The sequence below is a fragment of the Peromyscus eremicus genome, chromosome 6 (assembly GCF_949786415.1).
Source record: "Peromyscus eremicus chromosome 6, PerEre_H2_v1, whole genome shotgun sequence".
Taxonomy (NCBI): domain Eukaryota; kingdom Metazoa; phylum Chordata; class Mammalia; order Rodentia; family Cricetidae; genus Peromyscus; species Peromyscus eremicus.
Window position 1 is genome coordinate 88954162 of NC_081421.1, and position 12786 is coordinate 88966947.

The following is a 12786-nucleotide window of genomic DNA, read 5'->3' on the forward strand; positions in this document are numbered from 1 at the left end:
CCCGGGACTGGAGTTACAGGTGGTTGTGAGACACCATTAGGTGCTGGGAATTGAACTCTAGTCTTCTGGAAGAGCAGCAAGTGCTCTTAGCCACTGAGCCTTCTCTCCAGCCCAAGCCTTCACAGTTTAAAAACATGTGTCTGTGATCTTCCAGAAGGGCATTGCTCCTAATATACTTCCACTGGAATTTCTCTTAGGAGCTAGAGACTTTCCCTTTCTTCTTCACATCTTTTAATTTCTCTTTCATATTACATGTTTTTAATCACACTTTGCTAACTTACTACATTTTAGAGGTGTCTAGACTTTGACAGTTTTGAATTTTCAAGCTGAATTTTAAGTACAAGCCAGATGTACTGGTATGGACTTGTACTCCTTCTATTTAGAAGGTAGAGGAAGGAGAATCATGAGTTGAGGGCAAGGCTGTACTGCATAGAGAGATGCCATCTTTAAAAAAAAAGATAGTATTTTAGTGTATCAATTTTTATACTAGCTCATCTTATTTTTGTAACCTTTCCCCAAAAAGGTTTACATTAAGAGGATATGAATTCTTCAGATACCTTTGGGAATTTTTAGATACTTCAGTTTGTGTGTGTTTCATCTAAAGCAGAATTTCTCAACACAAGCTCTGTTGACTTTGGGGCCAGCTTTTCCTTTGCTGTGTGAGGTTTTCTTCTGTATGCAAACTGTTCATACAAGATCCCGTGACTAATGACCAATACCTCTGTTAGTCAAACCAACAGAACTATCCATATACATTACAATTGTTCCTTGCTTGGTAAAATCTTCCCTAGTTAAGAACTACTGATGTAAAGTGAATTTATGACGTGTAGATTTCTACAAAACAACTTCCTTCTCTTCTTTCCTTTCCTTCTCTTCTTTCTTCTTCCTCTTTTTCTTCCTTTTCTCTTCTCTTCATCGCCATTACCATCATCATCACCATCATCATCATCATCATCATCATCATCATCATCATCATTAGTGCTTAGGTTTAATCTAGGGCCTCGTGCTTCTTGACAGATATACTACTACTGAGCAATATCCCTAGCCTATTCAAGTGTGAATTTTCTTTTATGCATTTAGAAATTTGGTGTGTTGAATAATTCTCTCATACTCTCTACTTTCTGGAAGCCACTGTCCCTGACCCCTGCTCAATGCTCAGCACCACCTGTTTAATAGGTGGCCAAGAATCTTGTGCCATGTTGATATTAAGGATACAGAACAAGGCATTTTGTAGCTACAACTTGGTCAAAAGTCTAGGTAAGTTTTTTTTTTTTTTTAATCTCAGGGCCACTCAACTTTCTGCAGGCCTTTAAGTTGTCAACTTGCCTGTGGTAACTTTTCTTCATTTTTTTTTTGATATGACCTTTATTTAGCTTATCTACCAGAGTAGAAATAACGTCTGTACAAAATCAAATGTTTGTTGCTATAACTTCGGCATCACAATTAAAATCCAAACAGTTTTTTAAAAACAGTCAACTCACTCAAAACCCACTACTTCAGAATCAATAGCTTCTTTGAAGCCACAGAAACACTTAAATATGGTTAAGACCTGAATGCAGAAATTTGGTTGGAAGGCTAATTAAGCCTCCAACTTACTCAAATAGAATTGCAAAAGGCAAAATTGTATTTTTCAGAGATACAGTCCACTGGAATCACCGACACTGGACATTAAGGTTAAGAATATTTAGAGTCCGGAGATAATAAGGAATCCAGGCATCCTTAGCAGTCTTCTGTTGTCCTTTCTTCCCATCAGAGACTTGTGGATGCGTGGGAGGATACCACCACCAGCAATTGTAGCCTTGATCAGAGTCCAATTCTTCATCTCCACGAACAGCAAGTTGCAAGTGGCGAGGGGTAATACGCTTTACCTTTAAGTCTTTCGATGTATTTCCTGCCAACTCTAGTACCTCTGCCGTGAGGTATTCCAGGATGGCTGTGCTGAACACAGAGGCGGTGGCTCCCACATGTCCATGGCTGGTTGTCCTAGATTTCTGGTGTGGATGAATGCCACCCACAGGGAACTGCAAGCCTCTGCAGGAAACCTTTCCAGGGCCCTTTCCAGCCTTACTCCAGATATCTCCGACCGACCCTACTAAAGATCTGACAAGTAAGTGAAGAAGAGATGACACCAGGCGGACGTACAGCGAGATCCCCACAGCCACCCCTCTGTCATACCACAATTCAAATGGCCTTCTTCACTTATTTTTAAAACCTTGTTTCATACAATGAAACTTTTCCTTTTTCCCACCTTCTTCATTGTTGCGAAAGAATTGAACTCACTGTTTGCACTTGTTCCCTGTTGGGAAGGCTCTCCATTTCGCAGTGTTGTTGGTTCTGTTCCAACTTAGTTTGTAAGCATGGCTCTCTCTGTGTCTCTCTGTGTCTCTGTCTCTCCACTCTTGGATAGTTTTGTGGTTTTGGTTCTCTTTCCATATTTTATGAACCAATAGAATGGTTCAAACAAAGGTTTAAGATGATGGCGGTGGAGTGCTCTATGAGATTAAAATTCTTAAATCCTATTAGTACTTCAGGAAATCTGAGACTGTGGCTTGGCTTGAATAACAGTTCTGTCCTTAGAGAAGCTCCAGTCCTGGACTGCTGTCTGAGCAAGGGGCAGATACTTACCATATTACTGTAAAGTGAGAGGACAGTGCCCAGAGGGACATCTGGGAGGTGGAGGCTCTCCACCTACATAGAGAGACATCATATTTTAAAATATGGTAGTTTTTTAAAAAACTATAATATTTTGGTGTACCTCATGACATTCCATCATCCAGACTAGAAAAGCAGGTAGACAAAGGTGAGCATAGAAGAATCCGGACATCAAATAGAAGCTGGTCTGTTCTTTCCCTTCACTTCTGGAGGAGTCACTTTCTAACAGACACTTACTGTTACTCTTGTTTTCTTAGGCAAGTCATTCTCTAAGGTTTGGAGTGCCTTGTTTCACTTGTGTATTAAAAGGACCCGTGAACTACAGTGTGGCTTTGTGACCTTCAGAACCCAACATTGCTCATGAGTAGCAGTGTTATTGGAGAGCAGGCCACTGCCAAGACAAACTTCCTCTCTTCATGAGTCTATATTTTTCCAGCTTTACAGGGCTTCAAGTCTCACATGCAAGGCATTTTGAAGAGAAGAGAACTACTTCCCTCTCTCGGGGTCTGCAGGGGAGTAGCAGCACAGGGCTCTTCTCCAGCAAGTTGTATGCTAGGTAGACATCACTGCATCTCCTGCTTCTTTTGTTTCCTAGTGCTCTCAGAGCAAAAGCTCTGATTGTCAGTCACAGCTTCGGTGCATTGTGGCTGCAGAGAGATGCTGTGCACCTTTAGAAAATAGGATCCTGTATTCCTGTAAAGAGACCCTAATCAAGCATTTAAATAAATTAAATATTTGGTAAATGGTGTAATGTACTAAATTCTTCTGACCTTGTTCAAAGGCTTGTAAAGAGTATAATGCAATTTATTTTGTTCTAAACTCTTATCTATTACCTTGGAACATCTCTTACCACACCTTTAAAATCTTTTGCCTTCCATTATAGTTATCTACACCTTAGGTATCTTGTTTATTGGATCGTAAATTCTTAGTAAATTCCTCTCTTGCTTATCTCCTTGTTCAACTTTAACCTGGTTTAGTCATAGGTAGGAAGACAGGCTCTTATTAATGTCTGTAAGAAAAGAAAAAGAAGGTGGTATGATATGATGGTACATGTCTGTAATCCCAGCGCTTGGGAAGTGGAGGCAGGAAGATCAAGAGGTAGAGGCCATCCTGGGCTACATGAGACCTTGTCTCAAAGAGGTGGGTGGATGGTAGAAAGATAACTCAGCAGTTAAGAGCACTGGCTGCTCTTCCAGAAGACTCAGATTTGGTCCCTAGGACCCACATGTCAGCTCATAATTGTCTGCAATTCTAGTTCCAGGGGATCCAATGCTCTCTTCTGAACTCCATGACATTGCATATATATGTGATGCACGTATATACATGCATGCAAAATACTCATTTATTATCTCTCTGTCTCTCTCTTTGTCTCTCTGTCTCTCTCTCTGTCTCACACATACACACATGCACACACACACACCCCCTAAAGAGAGGATCATACATGAAAGGGAAACTCTCTCTAACCCTTTTGTCACCTGTACATTCTGTGGTGTTAACATATATATGAGCCTTTTTCTGTCCCATGTTTATATTGTCTTCCCATCTCTCTCTCTCTCTCTCTCTCTCTCTCTCTCTCTCTCTCTCTCTCTCTCTCTCTCTCTCTCCCTGTCTCTCTGTTTGTTCATGGTGTGATTTTCCCATATGGAATTCTATTAGTTGATATCTAGCCACAAAATCAGAGCTGGTATGAGTGTTATAGACTCAAGGTTTTATCATGAGGAGCAGGCATTTAAAAACTATGGGAGGAGTTGGGTGCATGACGCTCACAAAGGGAAGGAAGTTGGGGCCTGGGAAGAGTCACTAACTGTTCCCTTTGAAGTATTTTCACAGATGAAGTCAGAGTTTGTAGGAAAATCTGAGAAGCTGGGCATATTCAGTCACTCAAGTGGATGAAGACAGAAACTCATGCAAATATCTACAGAAATCTGCTGTATTCATGTAGCTACGGTGTCTTGTGAGAAACAAATAGCTTTAAATAAGCAGGAGCCACATTGATCAGCAGTTAGGAAGACAGGCTGGGTGTGCAGAGTGAAGGAAAGCCAAGAGAAGCTGGAGCCTGGTGGTCAGTTTCGCATCTTGCCTTCACTGTATCTCAGGACAATGACATCTAAAGAACAATGCCTGCAACTTCACCCTCATCTGACAAGTCTTATGAAAATTTCTGTTGCAGCAAACGCTAATCTAGAATCATATAGAGAAGATCTTTATGGAAACTTTTACTCCTAATTTATTGATTATGATCTAGTATAGTAATAATGTAGAAATACCACCCATAGAGACGTCCTACTGAAATCATATTCAGAATTTAGGAAGGAGCTCAAAAACATCCAGTTCTAACACACACTGGATCATCTGGTAGCTTATTGGCATTCAGCTATGGTTATCATCTACATGATCTGTAGTAGTTTGAGGAATGCCTCTTATAGTCTAGGGTATTTGAACATTTGGTCTCAGTTAGTGACACTGTTTGGGGACATCTCAGTGGTTCAGCCCTATTGAAGGAAGTGCCCCTGATGGTGGGCTTTATAATCAAAAGCCTCACATCATTTCCAGTTTTCTCTCTCTGCTTTGTGTTTTCACTAAAGGATGCTTCCAGCATCCTGTTCCAACGCATGTCTCCTGCTCAGTGCCATGCTTCCCATTGGATGGACCCTTATCCCTCTGGAACTGTAAGCCTGAATAAAAATTCTTTCCTCTGTAAGTGGTTGCCTTAGTTATGGTGTTTTACCACAGCTATGGAAAATTAACTCATACAGGATCCTTTCACCACATGGCTTAACTTGCCCTTACCAAGAGAAGTGACTTCTGGGTCTTTATCCTGTCTATCTGGATTTGATCAGTTAGGGTAGGAGTAGTGCTTGGTGACTTCTGAGGTTAGATTAGAGAAAAGATACAGCTTCTGTCCCTTCTTCTGTCTCAGGGTGCTTGCCTATGGAACAGAGCTACCTTTTGAAAAAAGCTTGGGTCAAGAGGAGAAACAACATGTAGGTGTGCTGATTCTTGGTCTTTGACTCTCCGAGAAGAGGCTCAACCACCTTTAACAGAGATGAGTCATCTCAACTGTACCCAATTCCTTACCCACAGAACTGTGGGGAGGTAATAAATTATTGTTTTAATAGGCGGTGAGTTAAAAATACCCATAGATAACTGGAATAGATGACTGAAAAGTGCCATCTTCTCCTGTAATCATCCATCTTCATTTTGCTGTCTTCCATAGTTTTTTTCCCTTCCGACTCAGGAAGAAAACCTTTATAGCTATTGAAAGTCATTTGAGCCAATGATACTCTGTTGGTATATTTCCACCTTGTGCTGGCTAGTCTTTTGTTTGTTTGTTTGTTTTTTGAGACAGAGTTTTTCTGTGTAGTTTTGTTGCCTATCCTGGATCTCGCTCTGTTAATTTGATACAAGGTAGAGTCATTTGGGAAGATGGAACCACAACTGAGAAAATACCATCACAGACTGGCCTGAGAACAAGCACGTGGGACATTTTCTTGATCAATGATTGATGTGAGAGGGCCCAGCTCACTATGGACAGTGCCACCCCTGGGCTGATGGCCCTAGGTGCTATAAGAAAGCAGGTTGCACAAGCTATGGAGAACAAGCCAGTAAGCCTCCTCCATGGCTTCTATTCCTGTCTCCTGGTTCCTGTCTTGCTTCAGTTTCTGCCTGACTTCCCTCAGTGACAGGCCATTACTTGGACCTGGATGTCTAAGCTGAAACAAACCCTCTTCTCTCCAAGTTGCTTTAGTCATGGTGTTTATCATGACAATAGGATCTCCTGGAAATTGGCACCATATTCATGGGGTATTGCTGTGACAGACTGGCCATGTTGTTTGGGGAGGATTGTGGAAGGACTTTGAAACTTTGGGCTAGAAAAGCCATTGATTATTTAGAGCTCAACAGTTGGCCACCACAAAAAAATGTTTCATGTTGTTTTGTTTTGGCATTTTTTGTCTTATTTGGTTTTTGATTTTTGTGTTTTAGATTTTGTTTAAGAGAGAGAGGGGGAGAGGGAGAGAGAGAGAGAGAGAGAGAGAGAGAGAGAGAGAGAGAGAGAGAGAGATGAAGTTGAGTCAGAATGGGGAAGGTGATGAGAATCTTGGGGGAGTTAAGAGAGGAAAAATCATGATCAAAATATATTGCATGAAAAATGAAAAGAGTATTACAGAAGAAAGTCTATTCTTGCCTCTTGCTCGGCTGGCCTTCCCTCTCGCTGCTGGGTTGATTTGCTTCACTCTTGCTGCGGCCATCATTTTCTTCCCTGCTATCAGCATTCCCAAGCTTTTGTCTTAGACTAAGGACCAGAGGCTCTATAGGAACCTCCCGGGTCCCAGGGCCAGATTGGGACTACTGAGGTACCCTGCATTGTGGACTCAGTAACTCCCAGTGATCATTCCCAGTGAAAGACAGCTATTTGGGTACTACTCTAACTGCTGAGGTACCTACCTCAAGGACTGAGTAACATCCAGGTTCTCAGTATCTCCGGTGTGACTTGGCTGTCATTATTTTATGTCTTACTTAGTAAATTCTGATACATAATATATATGTACATATATGAATGTATATTCATCACCCATATATTCATTTCCTTGGTTCTGTTCCTCTAGAGAAGCCTGACTAAAACACAGCTCTTACAACATAACTTTAGCATTTTCTTAGGCAACATACTCCTTTCAACCAAAAAGGAGGATAGAGAAGGATATCAAACAAACAAACAAAGGTAAGAGAAAGTAGCCTTTTCTGATACTATTTACATGCCATAACAGGGACTCCCATGTAGTAAGCAGTCAATAAAATGTTTTGAACAAATGAACAAATTACTGTGAAGAAGATTTATGTGGGCTCATGATGGGCTTTATTGAGGTTCATGTTAAAACTTGCCTTGGCCGTGTGTGGCTCAGGGCTTCTGTCACATGGTAATTAGTTGGAGGGATACAGATTGGGTGCAGTCACAAGTGGGTGGGCCTGAAGTGTTTCAGTTTGTTCTAAGGAAAGCTAGGGAATCTGTAAGAGCTAGTTAGGGAGTTTAGTGTTTAATATTGATTGTCAACTTGACAAGCTCTGGAATGATCTAAGAGACAAGCCTCTGGATGAGATTAGTTGAGGTGTGAAGACCCACTCTAAATACAGGTGTGACCATTTCATGACCTGGGGTCCCAGACTGAATAAAAAGAAGAAAGCTATCTGAGCACTAACATTCATGGATCTGTGTTCTCACTTCAGAAGTAGTGTGAACAGCCACCTTATGCCACCAGCCACCATGGCTTCACCCTGGTGATGAACTGTGGTAGAATCAGAATACACTTTTCTTCCTTAAGTTGCTTTGAATAGACATGTTGTTGTAACAAGATAAGTAGCTAAGACAGGAACTTAGGTGAGTGTGTCCCCGTGCAATTGAAGGATTTTTCTTGATGGCTAATTCCTCTAAGCTAGGCTTTAAATTCTGCTGCTACTTTAGGCCATCATGACAGCACCTTATTCCTTTTAGATTCTCCATACATTGCACATGATTCTCCACACATTGCACAAACGAGGCTGGTGTCATCAGACAACTTTGTTGTCCTCCTTCTCTGATCTGGTGTTGTCCCAAACACCTTAAGCAACATTGGCCCTGCCTGGGAAACTGCAATTTGTCTGTGGGTAACATGAACAGAGCGTGAAGACTTGGTGAAGCTGGTCAAAGTCTTGGTTCTGGAGTTTGTGGGACTTAAGTTTGAGCTGTTGGTTAGTGGATGATGAGTAACTTTGTAGCTACTTAAAACTTATTTTCATTTTTTTAAAATGTACTTAATGATAGTTTCTGGGTTCACTGCGTAGACAGATGATGCTGCCTACCACATTACCCTATATCCCTGGCATGTAATAAACATCTATTACATGGTAACTCTTAGTAATATCATTGTAAATATATTCTTTGTCAAAAGATACTTCTGATTCAATTGTCCCTTGAAAACATCAAAATTCATTGTGATGCATTTGATTTTCCTATTTTTCTGGCTTTTTGTACAAAGCCAAAAACTATGAATTCACCCTTTAAGTTCAATCTCTCTCATGAAGTAGTCCCCAAATTTCCATTTCAGTCATATCTCCTTCTTGAAATTTTTGTCGCTTGTATTATGAAGACATGTACCATTATATGCAATTTCTAGCTTCTTATTCTTTGTCACATGGCTCTGGGTGTTTTCTTGAATCCTTATAAGAATTCAGCACCTACCTTGAAGAGAGATTTCATACTACATCTGTAGCATCTTGAGTATTCTACACCATATTAAGCAGAAAAGTAGACTAAAAACCAATTGTGCATTGTATTTATCTGTTTCAAAGATGTTGGAAGAACTATTCCTCTGTTCAAATGGATCAAAAGGACAGGTCATGAAATCTCACAAATGGATCTGTGCTCTGTTCAGGGAGAGATGAACCTCTAGCTTCATTAGGACCAAAGAGCTTCTGGCTACATGTCACATGTACCTAGGATATGTGAGGTATCCAACATACATTCACTAAAAGAATCTGGTTGAACAAACTACATATATGATCACATTTCTTCTGTTCTAGTCCAGTCAGTGTGATGGTCCTGCAGATGTGGGGAAAGGACCAAACGCCCACTGACAGGGTATTCTCCTGACATCTCCCAGATTTCTTAGCAGGCCAATGGCAGGGTCTGAGCTGGAATAGAAGACTGACAGACAACAGAATATAGTACTTAAGCAGGACTGAGAGAATGGAAAAATTGATTCATTGGAGGCCCATGCTGCCAATTCAGGGTGGTTGGAGGAAGTGCTTTCAAAACTTACTCTGTGGAGGCTGGCAGACATGCATAGGATGACATGCCAAAGCTTGCAGTCTCTGCATTTGAGACAGGGTGGGTTCTACCTGGATGACTCATAGCCTGCAAAAGCTATGGGACCGCCCAATTATCTGTGTCTCTGCCAATCTTTCAACATGGTTTGGACTGATACTGTTAAAGCAAAGACCAAAGAGGAAAAAGCAGAGCAGTCCAGGTGTACATAGTTAGTAGGCTGGCTTATAGTTTGCACTTCAAAAACGTATCATAAAATACTATTTTTATGTTAACTATTATATGCTCAGTAAACTCTAGTTCAAATGGTGAATTCCATGAGTGCAACTACATCATTAAAGTTAAGTATTTAGGTTTCCCAGGCTTCATACTGGCATCACTGAACATATGACTAGAACATGGCCATTCAGGATCAGTTTCACAAGTCACATATTCAATAATAGATTGCTAAGCAACCATCTCATACAATGACTATCCTGTGGCAGGGGGTGGCCTAGTTTTTCTTGATTGGGAAAAAACAAACCTGTTTAACCAGATGACTTCATCCTTGTCCTAGTGATTAAGGGGGTAAAAACAAGCGACTGATAAATGTAAGAGGATGCTGTTCTTGAGGGGATGGGTGGTGAGGGAAGAATGGTGTTTGGGGAGGGTTAGGTCATGACCTACTCGCAAGAGATGAAACGAAATTGTGATGAACACTCACAGGCCGATCTTTAACCCTGTGTCTGAAGCAGACGATGGAAAAGAAAACAAGTTCATTAATTATGAAAACATAGAGGTTATTGCCTGTCATTTGAGGGAGAAAACAGGGCCATTGTGATTTGGAAGCAGTAAACATAGTAAGTCTATTCTGTCTGGCTCAGTGAAATCCATTTTTTTGGGTAGAATTTTATTAAAGTCTTCCAATTCTATTATAATTCTACAAAAAAGAGAAAAGATTCCAAATTTTATTTTGTGGAAATTGGAAGACATCTCCTCTTACCCCAGTTCTGAGAACTATAGGAAGAGACTCCAGACTCATGGCTGCCACAGAAGGGTGGGTCAGTCTTTGTGACTCCGTCCAGTGAGAAGGAAGAACAATTTGTGACAACATGTGGGGTCCATTCCTGTCCTTCCCAGTCCTTTCAGGTTCCCATGTCTTGCTAATGTCGGGTCTGTCTGTGGTTAGAGGGCACATGAGAACCCTGTCAAGAAAATCTTTCCTTTGACTTGTTATATGTAGAGAGCAAGTAAAGACAGCCTCACAGGAGAAAACCCTTTGGTGCGAGCCAGAGACTGATAATTTCTATCCTGCTGGAAGGTTATTTCTACTTAATTCATTTCTTATAGGACTAGGCATACTCACCACACTTCCCGACAGTAGAGTAGCAAGAAAAGCTCAGCATGCTGGTGGTTCGGAAAAGTTTTTTTTTCAGAACTACAGAAAATTGTACGGTTGTCCTATAATAGGACATGAATATTTGTGTAGATAATTTTTTTTTCTGAATAAAAAAATGTACACACTGGGAAGAAACTTTGGAGTGAAACTTTATGTACATTTTATTAGGATGATGAATTAATTATCCTAACAGTGTTGGCAAGTGACAGAAGATGCAGAGAACCATGAAAGAGAAATACTTAGCTTACTAGATATGGGGAAAACCAGAACAAAGTGAAGGCCATAGCAGTAGTGATAGGACTGAACATAGGATTTTTGTAATCTAGGACTAAGGAAGGCCTTTCTAAACATGACATATAATGCCAAAAACCAGGGATAAATTTAGTGTTGTTATATGTATATGAAAAAGTCCTTCATGTGCAAAACAACAAACAAACAAAAACAAAAAACTCACCATAAATAACATTGAAAGAACATCTCAACGGTTAGGAATATTTGGTGGTTTGAATGAAAATGTTCCCCCACAGGCTTGGGTATTTGAACATTTGGTTCCCTAGTTGGTAGCATTATATGGTGGAGGTTTTGGATATGCAGACTTGTTGGAAGAAACATGAGGGCATCTCTGCAGGTGTCATGTCAGGCAGCAAAATGATCCAGGAAGAGGTGAGAATGAAAACTCACTTCAGGTTGACTTAGTCGGACTGGATCAAACTCTGACGGTCTGATGCCAGGTGTTTTATGTTATGACAGCATATTTAAACACATTGTGTCTTAGGGTTTCTATTGCTGGGAAGAGACATCATGTCCACAGTAACTCTTATAAAAGAAAACATTTAATTGGGGCTGACTTATAGTTCAGAGGTTTAGTCCATTGTCATTACAGCAGGAAGCATGGTGGCAGGCAGGCAGACATGGTGCTGCTGGAGAAGGAGCCGAAAGTTGTTTTACATCTGGATCCACAGGCAGCAGGAAGAGAGAGTGAGCCACTAGGCCTGGCTTGAGCTTCAGAAACCTCAAAGGCCCCCCCGCCCCCCCCCCCCCATACACTTCCTCTAACAAGGCCGTACCTAATCTCCAAAAGCCACACCTCCTTCATAGTGCCACTTTCTATGGGCTTTTCAGGGCCATTTTCATTCAAACCACTACACAGTACAATTTGGAAAAAACTTTCCTGGTATAATACAATCCCTGCTGCTCAAGGAGGCAGAATTACATGGAAACTCAACTCAAAGTACATGTGATTTCTTCCAAGAAGATGGATTCTAAAGATATGTTACATATGTTAGCTTTAGGGCCTGGGGCAGGATCTGGCATGGTCTTGATCACACAGATAGCATAGAGGTCATTTGGACATTAGCCATCTCAGGTCTTGATTGTGGGAGTTTGAGGGAGCCCCTGGCTATACAGATAATCTAAGGGTCATTTAGACTACTAGCACCTCCAGTTCTGGTTATAGGAGGTTGATATGGCGTGACCCAATAGATAATGCAGACCACCAGGCTATTAATCACCCCCAATTCCCAACTTTTTGGGTGGAAAAGACAGGTTTTATGTCTTTTTCCTTTGAAAGGACAGTCCTGCGTGCTTAACATTACTGGTTTTCCTGGAGATCTGTGGGTGTAAGGACCTGTGTGCTCTCAACAGAAATGTTACTGGGAGTGGGCTTTGAGAGTTTACAACCTGGCCCCCCTTCCAGTTTGTTCTTTCTGCTGTGTTTGAAGCTTTGAGAACCCAGCTTCTTACTTCTGTAATTGTGCCTCTGTCTTACCATGCCGGACTCCTATCCCTCCAGAATCATAAGCCAAAATAAATGCTTTGTTCTTTGAGTTGTCTGTGGTCACAGTGTTCTATCACAGCAACAGAAAAGTGACTAGCACAGAGTGCTTCCTGCCCCTGTGGACTGGAATTTTATTTTCAGCACCCACGTCAGGCAGTACAAAACTGCTTGGAGCTCTGT

General features: G+C 41.1%; 1 pseudogene; it reads right to left on the reverse strand.

Moving 5' to 3' along the window:
• Nucleotides 1–1652: 1652 nt before the first annotated feature.
• On the reverse strand, nucleotides 1653–11925 carry LOC131913850 (histone H2A.V-like; annotated as a pseudogene).
• Between the last annotated feature and the right edge of the window lie 861 nt (nucleotides 11926–12786).